The 17,934-nt window shown below is 41.0% G+C and overlaps 1 protein-coding gene across 1 annotated transcript in view; it reads left to right on the top strand.

The window, feature by feature from the left end:
* Positions 1–17,934, top strand: part of LOC133391060 (uncharacterized) — a 162,647-nt gene that overhangs the window by 39,451 nt on the left and 105,262 nt on the right. The gene's annotated exons all lie outside the window — the stretch shown is intronic.

The raw sequence follows: 17,934 nt of genomic DNA on the forward strand, positions 1-17,934 counted from the left end.
TTTTGGCAGGCAGTCAGCTGCATAGAATTTTCCATACCGCGGATCCACTCTTCAAACTCGGCCTCCCGCCGGACGGCAGGTACACTGTTTCCCAGAGGCTGTTCGACGGGCCTTTCGCCACCTAGATCGTCTTCAATGTCGAGCAATCGCATCTCGTGTTAGAGAATAAGGCGCCTCCTACGCCGTTCTTCACATGACGTCGTGGCGCGCCCGACGCGTTCGATATCACCTTCTGATGCGGCGCGCACGACGCGTCGTCTGTCCCCTTCTATCGCAGCGTCTTCGACGCCTTCCATGGCCCCTTCCAACGCTGACCACGTCTCTTCATTATCTCGTATCGTGCTCTCCGTGCCGTACCCTTTCAACTCACCCGCCTTACTCCGCACCAGTGTATGAGGGGTCTTACTTCCTGCTTCGAGAATGCGCCTCTGGGTGTTCTCTTCCGACGGGATGAGCTCGTGCCGATGCATATTTGCCGCCTTACTTTCAACGCACTCATAGGAGGTAGTGGCTCCTGCGTTGGTTACTTCCGACGGGAATGCAGCCGCGCGCAATGGTCTCGGGGTGGACGCTCCGCTGAGGCCGCTGGGAAAGTTCTCGCGCTCCATCTGCTGATACGCCCCTGGGGTAGCTGGTTCCCCCCTCGGCATACGACGCGCTGACTGCTGCTCCATTGCACTCTTCACTTAACCGGGCACGGACACTTTTTAATCGAACGCGCGATTTACTTGTTTTCGATCCGCGAAACGAAATACGATACGTTTAATCGTTAGACAATTTAGTTCAGACCAAATTTTTTGGAAAGTAGGAAAATGAAACCAACGCGGGATAATTTTTTGCCGAAACGATTTATTTTAGTTTGCCAAAAAATTTGTCTAGATTCCGCGAGTGGTTTGAAAAGGGCGCAAATCTTATCCTGCGCTCTTTTTATAGCTTTTCCCTCGTCACTTCGTGTCCTAATCGGCTTGCGCTTCGTGTCCGTTAACCCTCCTGGTTTAATACAGGTCGTTCAGTACCTGCGCTATGTGACAACAGAACTTGAGCGTGCATTTCTTCCCTATCGCATGGATGATACTATGAAGTTCCACAGTACACGCCAATTGCTTACCGGTACAGCTGCTTTGTTTTCTAAATCCCTAGACGTTACAACATATCATGAGTTGAAAGACAATCTGATACAAAATTTCGGCAACCACATCTTTAGAGAATGTGTACAAACAACTGAGAGGACGACGTCTTGCACGAAACGAACCCGTCATAAGGTATATTTTGGACATGCAAGCTATGGCATGCGATGTACCCATCCCAGAAATGGATTTAATTAATATTATCATCGATGGACTCGGTGATCCCATCAACGAGGCATGGATTAGATTTTCTGCAAAATCTATGGACGATTTAAAACAACTGCTGAAAAGATATGAGGAGATTCGTCCACGTAATACTGCCACACCATTATCATCAGGGTCCATCTGCAAGCCGTTAGGATCATCGAGCAACCAACAAAGTGAAGTAAGATGCTACAACTGTTCGAAATTCGGGCAGTATAAAAGTTCCTGCCCAATGCCGCGTAGACCACCAGGATCGTGCTTCAAATGTCACCAAGCTGGACACGCTGCTCGTAATTGCCCGAACAACATAATCATTCCATCGGCAGCAGCTCATCACTCAGTTCAGGATAACGTACAGCAGGAAACATTTAATACGGATCTAGAAGAATTTCAACAGGTGAGTGTTGCCTTTAAAGATCAAAAAGGTCAGAGTAGTGTGATGACATGCATACGTTCTCTTCTCGATACAGGAAGCCCAGTGAGCTTTATAGATTCTGCTTTAGTGCCCAAAACTCTTTTGCAACCACCTTCAATTTCACTATATCAGGGACTCGGAAACCAGAGATTAGTCGTCTGTGGTGAGGTGTCATGTCAAGTCAATTTTCAGAAGAATCAATTAGAACATCCATTTATTATCCTACCCAGTGAAAGTATTGCTTGGCCGATGATCATAGGTCGTGATCTATTAAAAAAATTTAATATTTTTCTTCGTCAACGCAATTTAAACAATGAACTCAATAAAGAAAATCTCACTCCTAACAGCGATGTATGCATGTCTTCACCTGCTCACAGTATTTCGTTGGCTCAATATACTCTAGAATCAAAACCGACTAAGCTAGAAAGACTATGTCCTGGAGAGTATCATGACACTCAAAGTGAGGCATTTGCAGAAATTTGTGCTATTGATTTACCTGACGTGAATGACGTGGAAGAATTAAAAATAGGCAAACATATTAGTAGCGATGAAAATACTGCTCTATTAAGTTCCATTCATCAAAATTACATTAATTACCCGCCTGATAAAATCATTTCACCCGATCATAGAATGAAAATAAGTCTCATTCATGATATGCCTCTATATACAAAACCTCGCCGATTGTCTTACGGAGAACGGAATCAAGTACGAGAAATAGTAAACAATCTTTTAGAAAAAAAAAAATATTCGTCCCAGTAATTCGCCATATGCCTCGGCACTTGTTTTAGTCAGAAAGAAGAACGGAGAAATCCGTATGTGCATTGATTACAGACCTCTTGATAAAATTACGATCCGAGATAATTTCCCCTTGCCGTTGATCGAGACATGTCTAGAGCATTTGAGTAATAAACGAGTTTTTTCTCTGCTGGATCTAAAAAGCGGCTTTCACCAAGTAAAAATGCACGAGGATTCCACTAAGTATACTTCCTTTGTGACTCCTGATGGCCAGTATGAGTATCTTAAAATGCCTTTCGGTTTGAAAAATGCTCCTTCTGAGTTTCAACGTTTCATCAACACGATACTCCGGGAATTTATCGAAGCAGATAAACTAGTTGTATATCTAGACGATATTATAATTGCCTCAACGGATTTTAAGTCTCATTTGAACACACTTAGTTCCGTCCTTAGAAAAATACGACATAATGGATTGGAGCTTCGACTAGACAAATGTTAGTTTGCTCAACAAGAACTGGATTACCTGGGGTATAGAGCAAACTCATGTGGAATACGCCCTAGCGATAGGCATATAACGGCTATAAAAAATTATCCTATGCCAACAAATACCAAACAAGTACGAAGGTGCTTGGGACTTTTCTCCTATTTTCGCAAATTTGTCCCTTCCTTTTCCAACATAGCAAAACCCTTGACCAATTTATTGCAAAATGATAAGCGTTTTGAGTTTGATTCATCATGTGAAGAAGCATTCTGTTCGTTACGTGACAAACTTATACAGTCTCCAGTCTTGGCAATTTTTAATCCGAAGCGTGAAACGGAACTACACTGCGATGCCAGTTCTTCTGGTTTTGGAGCAGTTCTATTACAAAAACAAGATGATGGAAAATTCCATCCTCTAGCATTTTTCTCTAAAAACACAACAAAAGATGAAGCTAAGCTTCACAGTTATGAATTGGAAACGCTTTCCATTATATACGCATTAAAACGATTTCACGTTTATGTCCACGGAATTCCGATAAAAATCATAACAGACTGTAATTCACTTGTAGAAACCCTTAAAAATCGTAATTCCTCTGCAAAAATTGCTCGATGGTCGCTTTTTCTCGAAAATTATGAATACTCCATCCAACATCGTTCTGGTGCTTCAATGTGTCATGTCGATACCCTGAGCAGACTGCAAGCTAGTTGTGCTGTTCATGAAATTGATTTAGATTTTCAATTGCAATTAGCTCAAGCGAGAGATCATGCTATTGAACAGATGAAGTCCAAGTTGGAGCTTGGAGCTGTTGATGGTTATACATTGCAAGATGGATTAGTGTATCGAGAATCTCCAACCAAGGGACTTCAACTGTATGTGCCTCATGAGATGATAGATAACATCATTCGACATACCCATGAAAAGATCGGCCACTTAGCAGTAGATAAGACATGTGACAAGATAAGCAATCATTATTGGTTTCCTTGTATGAAGCCTCGAGTGGAACATTTTATAAGAAATTGCTTGAAATGTATTGTATATTCCGCCCCTCCTCGCATCAATAATAGAAACCTGCATAGCATCCCTAAGGAAGGAACACCATTTGATACACTTCATATTGACCATTTGGGTCCCTTGCCATCAGTAAGGTCGCAGAGGAAATATATTTTGGTGGTCATCGACGCTTTCACAAAATTTACTAAAATTTATGCTACTCGCTCGACAAATGCTCAAGAAGTATGTAACATTCTCAATCAATATATGTCTTACTACAGTCGTCCGAAGCGAATTATTACCGATCGAGCAACATGCTTTACTTCCAATCTTTTTGAAAACTTTCTTGAAAATAATGGCATTAAACACGTCTTAAATGCAACATGTTCACCTCAAGCGAATGGACAGGTCGAACGAGTTAATCGCATTCTTCGCCCAATTCTTAGTAAACTCTCAAATAGTCCTGATCATTGTGATTGGAGTTCACATTTACGCGCAGCCGAATATGCATTGAATAATACCAAGCACGCATCTACAAATTTCGCACCTTCTATTCTCCTTTTTGGCGTCGAACAAAGAGGCCATGATGTTGACGAATTGACCGAGTTTCTTGATGAGAAAAAAAAATACCGATATAGCTCGAGACCTAGATGAAATTCGTAATAAAGCGTCAGAAAACATAAAAAGATCTCAGGAAATTAATGAAACCTACTTCCGTAAAAACCACAAACCCGCTCCCGAATTCGAAATAGGTGATTTTGTCGTGATAAGAAACGTTGACACCACTGCGAACCAAAACAAAAAGTTAATTCCAAAATTTAAAGGGCCATACATAGTACATAAGATTTTACCTAACGATCGCTACGTTATTAAGGATATAGAAGGTTGTCAGATAACCCAAATTCCATACGATGGAGTTTTAGAAGCTAATAAGTTAAGAAAATGGATAGAACCTTCCGTGGTTATTGAGACCAACGAAACATAACGGCAACATTCACTTAAAATTAGATTTAATTGAGGGCAATTAAATACTCAGGATAGCCGAGTTGTAGACAAACAGAATCCGAACTGTCATGTGTAGGCATTAAACGTCAAATGACACATATGTACATACCTTTGCATTTATACAAATGTCAAAAAGATTTGAACTGTCAAAAATAATAAAGAAGTTAATTCACGCTGAACTGTTAACAGAAAAACACGTGAATCTGTGTCTGCCGTCCTTACGTCCTTATGTCCCTAAGTTCAGCTCGCCTCCTACAATCTCATATGTGCTTCAATGTACTAATTCAACTAATGCTTATCGTCTTCAAAGTTACAGGTGCATGCGCCATTCATCAACCTTTTGGCATCATCAACAATCTTCATAGTGGGTGACGGAAAGAAATTGTTTTCCAGTTTTAAAATATTAAGGTAGGGGAAAGCGTGGCAAAATGGGCATGTGGGGCAAAATGGGCACCCTCTATTTAAGCATTTTTTGACTACAAAGATACTTTCCAATGCTCAAAATGTATTCATTACAGTGTTCTATGAACACCATGTAGTTTTCATAACCCTTACATAACAAATAACTAAGAAAAATGCAAAATAAGGTTTAGCAGCATATTGATGTAATTTTTGCCACTTCGAAAATAAGCTTAAACGTGTGTCATAGGGATGCGTTGAGGTTTTTCATGATATATTTTTAAAGATATGATATTTCTTTACAATTTGTCTGAAGCAATCAAGGCGATTGAATTCGTATTTTTACTAATATAACAAAAAATACAAAAAATGCTTCACGTGGGGCAAAATGGACAGTTACGCTTGGGGCAAAATGGGCAAATGCTTTTGACATCTGGCGCTTGGTGAGGCTATGGTGTTGTATTTGTCGCCTCAATAATGATGACAGCCACAGCTTGAAAAGTTTCAATTTTGTAGATTTCAACGTGTAAAAATTGTTTAAATGTCGATAACATATTTTTGGAAGAATTTTAAGGGCTTTTCTGACCAGCAAAACAAAAGATAGAACGAAAATACATTTCACAAAACGTGCGCAAAAGCATAGACCATCACCTAAGCGCCGTTGTTGTGACCAAGGTGTAATAAATGACAAGGTTAAGTTGTTTAGAGCAAAATGACATTTCTCGACTTGAAATTTCTCTTCCGGGGGCTCCGGTATAAAAATCGTCGAGGGCTGGTGCGGGGTAATGAAATTTGTATGCAGAGAGTGACAGATGTCCCCCACAATGTCGCCCAGCAAAAGCGATAAAAATCAACCTTCTAAATACATTATCCTTGGTTGTGACCCATTTTGCCCCAGTGTTTTGACGTTTCACAGTTTGTTTACATATGCCCATTTTGCCCCAGGGATATGCCCATTTTACCCCGCGTGTCAAAAATGCTTCTCGTAAAACATCAACTTTTATTTTACATTATTTACATGTTTTTAAGTTGTTTTCATTATATGTGGCAATTTCAATCCATAGATAAAGGGTGGAGGCATACAATAATGAAAGAAAAATTGTGTTTTGTGTCATATATAAAGGAATATTCAGTAAACTGCTTAACATGCCCATTTTGCCCCGCTTTCCCCTACGTATTACATGCATTAATTATTGGTTCATTTTCATTGACACCGTTCAGCACAACTCAGCCACAAAACAACGCACTGGATTGCGCTAAGAACCTGTCGAAACGCGCGCAGCCCCCGGGAGCGGTAGGAGAAAGGAAGAACTAGAGGAGGAAAAACTAAAGCCAGCGCGCAGCTCTGATGGTACCCCGTACACGGTAAGAAGAAAAAAGATCGAGAGGAGGAAGAACGGTAAATTTGGAAGGGGGAGACCGTTCTGCCGTCTGCACAGTGTGAGTATGCCAAAGCACGTGTTGGAAGGGAGAGAAAAAGATGGAATAAACCGCATGCGAATGTGTGCATACAGCAAATGTAAACATGTGTGCCTCATCATATCTATAAGCAATCCGAAAAGGGGTGGAGCAAACACATTTGTATGCATGAGGTGCAGAAGAAATCGGAGCGTTATAGGATGTGTGAACGCGATCGTTCGGGTGGAATGTGTCTATGTGTGCGTGAAACCACATTTACACTTCTTCTGTGCAAGTGGGTACATAAGTGGGTCCATATGTGTACGATACGATCCCATACAAAACTTCGGCTTTTGCGGACTGCTCGTTAATCCTCGCTCCCACCCTTTCTTTCCTTCCCTCAACGGACACACCATTCCCGCGAGCGTAGACCATTCAAAAAATTCCAGGAAATTCGGACAGTAAGTGTGCAGTTTTTTATTCACAGAGCTAGGGTAAATGTACCAATAGTGGTGCAATTTGTAGTGGTACCGATGTGTTTTAATGGATTTAAAGTGTCAGAAAGGACATTTTCTGAATATTTTAACACATAGCAATTGTAATATGTTTTATCTTCGCAATCACAACCATTTTTACCATGAAATACATCAAATTTTTGAAAAAATACAAATTTTTGTGACTGCTTCTTTGTTTCTATAATGGTGGTATGGTTCCTATAGTCGTCTTATTGTGTTCCTATAGTGATGGTAAACAAAGATGCATCAAAAACGGTGTATAATATCGATAAAAATTAGTTTAGAAGCTGTTTTCGTATGAATAGCAAGGATTACTGCCATAATATTGGTTTCTTCCGTAATTTGATCGTAAAAAATGTATGAATTTGGTTGATGAAAATATTGACTGAAGTACTGAATAACACCTGTCGTCAACCCATACTCAGAAGAGTGTGCTTGATTTGAAGTCGATTTTTACTCAGTCAGATAAGCGAATTTTGGCCTTTGTTACATAAATTACTTACAGAAAACTAATTTTTGTTGGTTATTTTAATGAAAACAGTACGACATGTCAAAAATGTCGTCGAAAAAAATCTAAAATTAGCTGCTTTTATTGGTTTTAGAACTAGAACCACTATAGGAACATGCCTGTTTGGTGTACTTATAATGGCACTCGTAAAAAAAAACACTTAAAATACGCAAATATAGTAAAAAGCCAATGAATTTGAATAAAACAATATCATTTGATAACAACTTTGTTAAAAAACTAATAATTGCATTGTTATGAGGTCATTTAGAACGTGAACAAGAAAATGAGTATCGTTATGAAATCCTAAGGATTTTGAAAAATGTTGATACCTTTCACAAAATAGTGGATTTTTCGGTCACTAAGAAACGGAATGGCCCCATTTCATTTTTAAATCCTTTGTAAAAGGCTAGAGAAAATTTCACACTATCATAAAAAACTTAACTACTGTTAATTTATCGTATGAGACGCATTTTAGTGCAATACCACCACTATAGGTACTAGCACCACTATAGGTACGTTTACCCTAATTTAACTTAAAAATAATGAATTTTCTTAAATATCAGTTAACCTACTCGCAAAAAGTGTTGTTTTACAACTAGAAAGCAGCAAAATATAAAGTAGGACGCTTTCATTTTGTACTTTGCCCGATTCATACTTCACAACGCTCGAATAGAAATGACAGCGCCCAATTGAGGGTTTACGTCGCCCGAAAAAGTATTTACGGCGACCAATAACGCTTTGACGACGCCCGATTGGCTAGGTAAACCCTGTAATGTGCTGTCTATAGTATTTTACCCGTTCTGATAATGATCACGCTGTCTATACGTATTATTTCACAGATTGAAAATGTAGCTGTTTTGTTAATATCCGATTTTAGTTTGCTTCACAATTCGCTTTCACACACACGTGGTTTCACTCCTAAATATTGTTCGCGACTGCGCTCTCTCTTCTGGATCATATCCTTTTCTGCTATAGCTTATACACCTGTTCCCACTTTCCTCTGAATCATTATCCGGTTGCTATGGATCGCAATCCATGAGAATGGATCGCAATCAACTACGTCTGAATCGTTTTCAGCTACGTTTGGATCGTTTTCAGCTACGTTTGGATCGCTCTCAGCTACCTTTGGATTTTACGGTAGCTCGCGCAAATTTCGTTTTAGCGCAACGTTTATTTGGTGACCGCGGGACACATTTGCACCCCAAGGAAAGAACTAAACAATTAATGCATTCAATTATAAAATCTTATCGTATTTTTTATATGAAGCTTACATCACCATTCATACGTTTTTGGTTATTAGACCAAGTTTTCCAAACAAACCAGCACAATCTTCTTCTTTTTAGCGTAACGACCTACGTGGTCATTTAGTCTTTGTTGCAACTGCAACTCCGTCGGCTCCTCGACGGCGGCGAACAAGATGTAACGACCGTTTTATTAACGTACAAAACATTACTTTATTTAAAAAAGGATCGACCGATTATAAACTCACAAGCTTGGGTTTTAGTAGTTTTAAAAAACGCGGTCTATCGTTCGCTAACTTTTTAAGAGACCGTTTGTTCTGCGCACGGTGTATTTATCCCTTTTTTCCCCGCGATGGCCGTTGCGCCATCGCGTTACGCAGCGAACGTTGCCCTTTCTGAAATGTTCGAAATTCGAAGATCGATCTTGTCACCCTGTCTAAACGTCTAAACCTATCTCCTGTCATTTAGCTTGTTTACATTCCGCATGCCATAATAAGGGACACGCGGTTTGTCGGCACGGTTACTCGTAACAGTCTTGTTCAGGGTCTTTAGCCGGGTTCAGGGTTCGAGGTATAGCCGGATATTCCATCTTTAGAATGGAGGAAATCTGTTCTGATGCGTAGAAGCAGACAAATCTGTCAAATGTTGTTCATAGCTCAAAAATGGGGTTTTAACACATATTCTCAATTAGGTTAAAACATAGAACAATACGAAATTGTTGCTTTTCAAATTGTCTGTCATGAGGAGAATCGTGAGGTACGCCGAATGGTCACTAAATAAACTTTGCGCCGCAACGAGATTTACGCGAGCTACCGTAAAATCCAAAGGTAGCTGAGAGCGATCCAAACGTTGCTGAAAACGATCCAAACGTAGCTGCAAACGATTCAGACGTAGTTGATTGCGATCCAATCTCATGGATTGCGATCTATAGCAACTGGATAAAGATTCAGAGGAAAGTGAGAACAGGTGTAAAATGTTATTTACTATCATAATACTTTACTACAAACGATAAAAACTAACAATTTCTGCAAAAATAATTTCATCCCGCAGTTTGTTCTAGACTGCCCATTGTGGATTGGTGCGGGCAACAGCGTCTCGCCGTTGGTGGCAGTAACCGATCCTTGTTGTGTAGATAAGTGTTTGTACCGTTTTTATCCATGTATGTGTGACACCGGGAAATACGTAGAGTAGCATATTAGTATAGTAGTGTTTGTGTCGCTTTTGGCCGGCGTTTGATACCAGGTAAGCGAAAAAAAAAAAACACTTTTATAAGACTTCGCCCGTATTTGTTTTTTACACGTCATGGAGTGTTGAAAATGCTCCGCCGTGGTGGGAACCAGCGATGACTCGATAATTTGTTCAGGGAGTTGTGGGTTTATTTTTCACCGTCGGTGTATTACACCCACACTCAACAAGCCTGCGGTCAAATTAGTTAATGAGAACCGCAATGTCGTATATATGTGTGACATTTGTTTAGATCAAAGCGCAGGCTTGGTTCATATGGATACTGATGCAACAAAATCAAATGATTTGCTTGCACAAACACTGAGGGATTTGGAAGCCAATGTGAGCGTGTGGATTTCTAGCGCTTTAGAGAGAGGAATCGAGACTCTCAAAACTGAGCTTTGCGCGCAAGTGGAGCGTAAGTTGGAAACAACTTTGCGCGAAACATTAAGCGCTATAGAAGCCTCGAAAATATCGAAGGTGGCCTTGCGTGCAACTTCTGATACTCCGCAAACCAGCAAAACAGTGCAGGAAGTAAATTTAGAAACATGGGCTACAGTAACGAAAAAAAGAAAAAGGACAAATAGTGGAGACAGCAATGTTCAAACTATTATTAATAGATTTGACGAGGGAAACAATAAAGTTACTCCCAAAATTAAGAAAATTAACGATGTGAAGGAGCCCATGGGAAAAAATAAAGAAAATAATAAAACTCTGGTTATTATTGGTTCCTAATAACCAGGTTCTGGTGGTTCCTAAGGTGGTGCAGTCTTGCGATAAGACAAGAGCTGACCTTCGCGCCAGATTGGATCCGAGGAAGCAGCAATTGTCGGAATTCCGCAACGGCAGAGACGGTCAAGTATATGCACAATGTCCTGCTCTGGCGAATTTAAATAGCATTAGAAGAGAAGTTAGCCGGTCTCGTAGTACAGTCATCAACTCGTACGATTTAACATCATGCCCGTCATGGGTTCAATCCCCAAATAGACCGCGCCGCCATACGTAGGACTGACTATCCTGCTATGGGGGATATCAATTAGTCACTGAAAGCCAAGCCCACAAGTGGGTACAGGCAGGCCTTGAACGACATCGGTTGTTGAGCCAAAGAAGAAGAAGAACCCTACCCTTCGCCTTACACTCACACTGATAGCACGTACCACATTTCGCTCCGCTTTATTTCCGTTTTGTGCACTTATTTTCGCAAATTCCGATCTGGTTCTATCATTGCACTGTGTTTTGAATATCAGTTGTGCAAGCCTCAATAAACTGTTCATATACTCAAGTGCTCAAAGCCTGTATAAGTGATATAAAGTGTATACTCCTTGGCGCGGTGAGCCTGTTGAATCGTCATGGCTGATCACTGTTTGACCTGCGCCCGTGCTTCGTCATCCGAGGAACTCACTTACACTTGCGACGGCTTCTGCAAGCGATGGGCTCATCGTTCGTGTCTTGGTGTGAGTAGTGCCGCAGTCAAGGATCTCATCAAAGAAGATTCTCAAATTCTGTGGCTTTGCCACAATTGTTCGGAGAATCGCCGCAACGGACACTCAGTGATGATTGCTGAGCTAACGGCGGCACTCACCGATCTCAAATCTCAGCTGTCAGCTGAGTTCCAAACACGTATGGATGCTGCCGCGGAATCGCTAAAACGCACGATGCTATCCTCACTCGATCAACACACAGATACTCGTCCTGCTTCACACACTTCTACATTCACCATTCAACGCAAGACATCGACATCCAAAGCACCAGTTCTTTCGTCAACACCAGCCACCGAACTTAGCAACCCGGCAAAACGTCGTTTAATGGACCGTTCTCCGCCGTCCGTTGTCGCCACCTCTCCGCTTCTAAATGGCACCGCACCCATCGCCACTTCAGCTCATGCCACATTGCTCCTACCACCAGAAACGCCTAAATTCTGGTTGTACCTGTCGCGCTGCCGCCCGACAGCCACAATCTTAGAAGTGGAGACTTTCGTCAAGGAGCAAATCGGCATCGAGGATGTCACCGTTTTTAAGCTGGTGCCACTTAACCGCGATGTCCGCACTCTGACTTTCTCTTCGTTTAAAGTCGGTTTGTCGCCGGATTATAAGGAGAAAGCATTATTATGCTCATCGTGGCCGATCGGAACTGTCTTCAAAGAGTTCACGGATCGTAGGAATGCTCCTATTTCTACATTGTCGACAAATCCCCTGACCACTACCACTACAGCACCAACAAATACACACGTACCTGTCACCACAAACACTGATGTATCTATTCATATGGAAACAAACAACAACATTACTGCCTCCACCAACAACACTGCAGTCTCGACGTCACCTCCTCGATCATCACAGCAGCAATAGCAACACTACTTACACACTCGCACTCTAAATCTCCGTTAAAATTTTACTATCAAAACACTCGCGGTCTCAAAACCAAACTTTCGGATCTTCGCATCTCTCTCGAAGTTGCGAGCTATGATGTCATAATATTAACTGAGACATGGCTGGACGATTCGATTCCTTCATCCCTCTTCTGTGACCGAAAGTATACCGTCTATCGTTGTGATCGTTCAAGCGCTAACAGTACCTGCTCTCGCGGCGGTGGTGTACTCATTGCCTGTTCCGCTAAGCTCTTGTCGCTGCACATTGAAGTATCCCAATGCTCGTTAGAACTTTTATGGATTCAAATTAAACTGAACGGTCATTCACTCTTTGTTGGTGGTGTGTATTTACCTCCAAACCTCAGCTCGAATACTGACACGTTAGACTCATTCTTCAATACAATTACATTAATACAATCTCGCATGAAAGATAGGGATTTGTTTGTCTTATGCGGTGATTTCAATCAACCTGGACTATCGTGGTCTCAAAATGAGGATTATTTCGCACCGCTTGCCGTTAACCCTGCCTCATCCTACTTTATAGACGGATTAGCTGAATTCAATCTGCGTCAACTTTCAGGGGTCGTAAATATTTTTCGGAGGCAACTAGATTTAGTTTTTGTTAATGAGTTAGTGACATATTCATGTTCACCAGTTTCTTGTAGTATTGACCCTATTGTTAAATTAGATCATTATCACCCACCTCTGGAATTCGTAGTAAATGTTCCTTTACCGCATAATGGTAATAATGTTAGAGATAACAAATCTGAGTTGAATTTTCGGAAAATGAACTTAGAAAAATTTAGGGAAATCATAACCAACTCTGATTGGAATTTTTTAGAAATTAGAACCGATTCTCCCTCCACTGTGGACGTAGCGGTGGAGCAATTTAGTAATATTGTTAAGGCAGCTCTCCCTTTATGTTGTCCTCGTTCTAAACCCTCCTTTCGCCTTCCTTGGTATGATGCTACATTGCGGTCATTAAAGGCGGATAGAACACGCGCCCTCAAAAAACTCGGTTCAACTCCTTCTGAGTATAATCGTAGAGTTTTCAAATATGCCGCTTCTGCTTTTCGTATTTATAATCGGGCCAGTTATAGGTTGTATCTTGGAAGGCTTCAATGCATGTTATACCGTAATCCTAAACTTTTTTGGTCTTATGCCAAGAAGCGTCGTAATCCCTCTTCCCTTCCTACTTCCATGTCGCTCGGTTCGGTCACTACGGACAATGCTGCTGACACCTGTTCCCTATTCGCTGAGCATTTCGCCAATGGTCTGTCTGGACCGGAGAGTCAACCTTTGACGGAGTCTGAGGGCATATTGCCTGGTTTAAACTCCGTCGCATGGGCTGAGGGTATTGTCAATGTTAATACAGTCTCTGAAGCTCTTAAAAAACTTAAGCCATCCTTCTCCCCTGGACCGGATGGAATACCAGCCTCGGTTTTAAAAAAGTCACCTTTTCTATTCGTCCCTCTATTGGTAAAATTATTTAACCTATCTTTGTCCTCGTCTTCATTCCCTTTATTGTGGAAGCGAGCATGGCTAGTTCCCATTCACAAAAAAGGTAACCCGTCTGTCATTTCCAATTACCAATTACGTGGCATCTCAATACAATGCGCAATAACCAAAGTATTTGAGCATATTATCCATACCTATGTGTTTAAATTCACCTCTTCTACTATTATCCCTCAGCAACATGGCTTTTTTCCTAACCGTTCTACAACAACTAACCTTATGTCCTTCACCTCTTTCGTATCATCCCAGTTAGAGTCAGTTAAACAAGTTGATACTATTTATACTGACTTCAAATCTGCATTTGATCGTATTCCTCATTCCTTACTTCTAAATAAAATTTCACAATTGGACGTCAATAATCTTTTTGTATCTTGGTTACGTTCTTTTCTATGTGATCGTTCCTACAGTGTTAAATTTAATGATATGTTTTCGACTCCCTTTTCATGTAGTGCAGGCGTACCGCAAGGTAGTGTTCTAAGTCCTTTGCTGTTCATAATTTTTATTAATGATGTCCGTACCACCCTCCCTCCTGAGTGTTTCCTCTGCTACGCAGACGACCTCAAAATCTTTCTCCCAGTTTCGTCTCCTAGAGATTGCATTTCCCTACAAAATATTCTTGATCGTTTTTCGTCTTGGTGTTCTAGTAATTCCCTCACATTATGTCCTGATAAGTGTAACGTCATTTCGTTTAGTCGTTCGCAGTCTCCAATCACTTACTCGTACGTCCTAAATTCTGTACAAGTCAATCGTGTTTGTGTCGTAAAAGACCTCGGTGTCTTGCTTGACAGAGGCCTCACCTTCAGCCACCACATTGACTCAATTGTCAATCAGGCGCGGAAAACATTGGGTCTCCTAAAGAAAATTGCGTGCGATTTCTCCGACCCAATGTGCCTGAAGACTCTGTTCTGCTCTCTGGTCAGATCGATTTTGGAGTACTGCTCAGTAGTCTGGTCCCCTACAGCTCGAACCCACGTGGAACGTATCGAGCGGGTGCAGCGATCGTTCACCAGGTTTGCTATATGTAAAATCCTGGGTAGATTGTCCTCCCCCATACCTCCTTACGAGGACAGGTGTCGTCAGCTTGGCCTGGAACTATTGGAAAACCGCCGTTCCCATGCCCAATCCTCCTTTATTGCCGCATTACTCCTTGGTAATATTGATTCTCCTTCCCTTCTTTCTTCTATCCCTTTCTACGCCCCTAACCGTGTTCTTCGAAACCGCCCTCCCCTAGTGATCCCTTCCCGCCGAACTGCAGTGGGCCGTAATGACCCCCTTCTTCGTGCAATTCGTCGATTTAACTGTGTATATTCTATGTTTGATTTCAACCTTCCCTTATCCTCTTTCCGATCCCGCATCAGAACCCTCCATAATCCCGTGCTGCCTTAATTTTTAATTTTTAATTTTTAATTTTTAATTTTTAAATTTTTGATTCTAATTTTCTAAAAAAAAATTTTTTTGCTCAAATTTTTGATAATTCGTGTTAATTTTTGTTAGGTTAGGAACATAGGTAATAAGTATTATTTAAGCATTTGTGTAACCAAAAGGTAGACAAATAAATATGAATATGAATATGAATATGAAAATGAATAAGAAGAAGAAGAAGAAGAAAAGAAGTAGAAGACATTTTAGGAGACGATTATTCGACATCCTTACGTATGGCACGCGTTAAAATAATTGGAATGAGTGAAAAATATTATTCTTCTGACTTAGTAGATCTTTTGAAATCTCAAAATGAGGGAATTCCCTGGAAACAGGTGAATGTAATTGGAATGTTTGAGAGTAAGATCTACAAGTACCAGAAACATAATCAGCCGTACCGGCGAACTCGTTCGTTCCTGGGAACGTTCGTCGCGACACTCATTTTTGCTCATTTCATAGCTTTCTAGATAAAAAAATAGAAAACCGTGTAGATTTTGTATTGGCCAACCTAGTGGTACATCCCTATCCACTCATGAGCGACGAATGTTTCTCGTCAAACGAGTTCACCGGTTCGGCTGAATGTGGTTTTGGAAATCGACCATGAAACTGATAAGTGTCTAGCAAAACTTGATAAAATCAATATTGGATTTGATTGGTGTAAAATTTCTAGATCCATTCACGTTATGCGCTGCTTTAAATGTGGTCAATTTAGCCATAAAAGCACTGACTGCCAAAATAAGGAAGCGTGTTCAAAGTGCAGTGGCAAGCACCGAACGTCGGATTGTACTTCGTCCATCCTCAAATGTGTAAAATGTGTTTTGGCTAACACATCCAGGAACCTGAAACTACAGGTACAACATGCGGCCAATAGCTATGAATGCCCGCTGTTTAAAAAACAGGTAGAGAGACGAATGCTACTTTCTCAATAGCAGGGATGGGTGGAATTAGGGCGGTTCAGAGAGATTTTATATTTTAATTGTTGGCGCCTAAATGGCTGCAAATTTATAGATAGTAAGATTATAGGAAAAAGGGTACATAGGATTACGTTAGTATTAGTGTTAGCAGGACTGTCAGGGTTATGATGAAAATATAAAAGGATTAGTAGCAATCAGACAGTCGACTCGGCAACATACTTTTGGAAACCACAAAAATATCACAGTAGTTTATGAGCTATCGTTCATTGGTCCTTCGAGCCGGATCCGAATTACGGATATTCTTTGCTAATTTTTGTGGTTTATGCTATTTAGTTACCGAGCGCCAAGTGGGAGTGCAAAGAAATATTGGATTTCTTAGCAGAACGGTGTGTTCTCCACTCCATTCGTGTTGATGCTACTGCTGCAGGAGCCGGACACTCATCGTTGGTTTGTGTGTGTGAGAGAGAGAGGACGTGAAGCCACGAAAGGAGCTGCGTATCTGTGGGCTGTCTGTAAACAGCAAAAGACGAACTGTGCGACGACGAAAGATGCGAAGTTGTAATACGGTGAATAGCTGAATTTAGTGCGTGCGTGAACTTTCCAGTATAAACGTATTTGTGGATAATTAGTGTCAGCGCAGAACATTTTCGAACGCGTCCACGCAAACAATGAGACCCCAAATTTTGAGTGATTCAGGCCGAGGGGTATGAGGAAGCTTGAGGAAGCAAGGAGAAACGCGCTGCGGTGAGAGCGCGCTTTGCTTTTTGAGTGCGCTTGTCACTAACACAAAACGAACCCAGCGTATTGGAACAAGCCGTGTTTGATTGTGTGCGTATGTCGACGGCTATTTCAGCTGGAGAACTCGTTTTTTATTTGCACCCAATTTTTGCCGGTCAGTCTGTCTCATTCTTACTACCACATTTGACTTCATACAAAGTGGCAAAGTTTGACGTTTCGAATGTTGATGTTTTTAACTCCTTGATTCTGCGTGATAATGTGTACAAAAACTTGTTATAGTGAAGTGTATTAATGTGTTTAGTGTTACTTCGACGTGCACAGTTAATTTAAATATGAAAAGTGTTGGAAAACAAAGTGTTGTAGTGATATTTATGCCTGTTTGTACCTCGGCCAAAGAGGTAGACATCATGTTAACAAAGTCAACAAAAAGGTAAATAACAACAACATGCATCGAGGTATATGCTCTTTTTGCAAATGTAAAAGAATTATGCCATATGCAAATATTATGTTAGATTTGTGACAAAAGTGTTTTTACTATTATTTACCCGTGTTATTCCATTTCCCTCCCCCGCCTATCCACTTGTGTACCGGTAAAATAATAAAAATCGTGGTATATCGTTGTGTTTTATGTTTATATGGTTTAATATGCGGCTAGTTAATTTCGCTGCCGTGGTTAGCATTCCGGACATGCAGATTATGGGGTTGCGGACGCCAAACGAAATCCGGGGTGCAATAACC

The sequence above is a fragment of the Anopheles gambiae genome, chromosome 2, assembly GCF_943734735.2.
Source record: "Anopheles gambiae chromosome 2, idAnoGambNW_F1_1, whole genome shotgun sequence".
NCBI classification, from domain to species: Eukaryota; Metazoa; Arthropoda; class Insecta; order Diptera; family Culicidae; genus Anopheles; species Anopheles gambiae.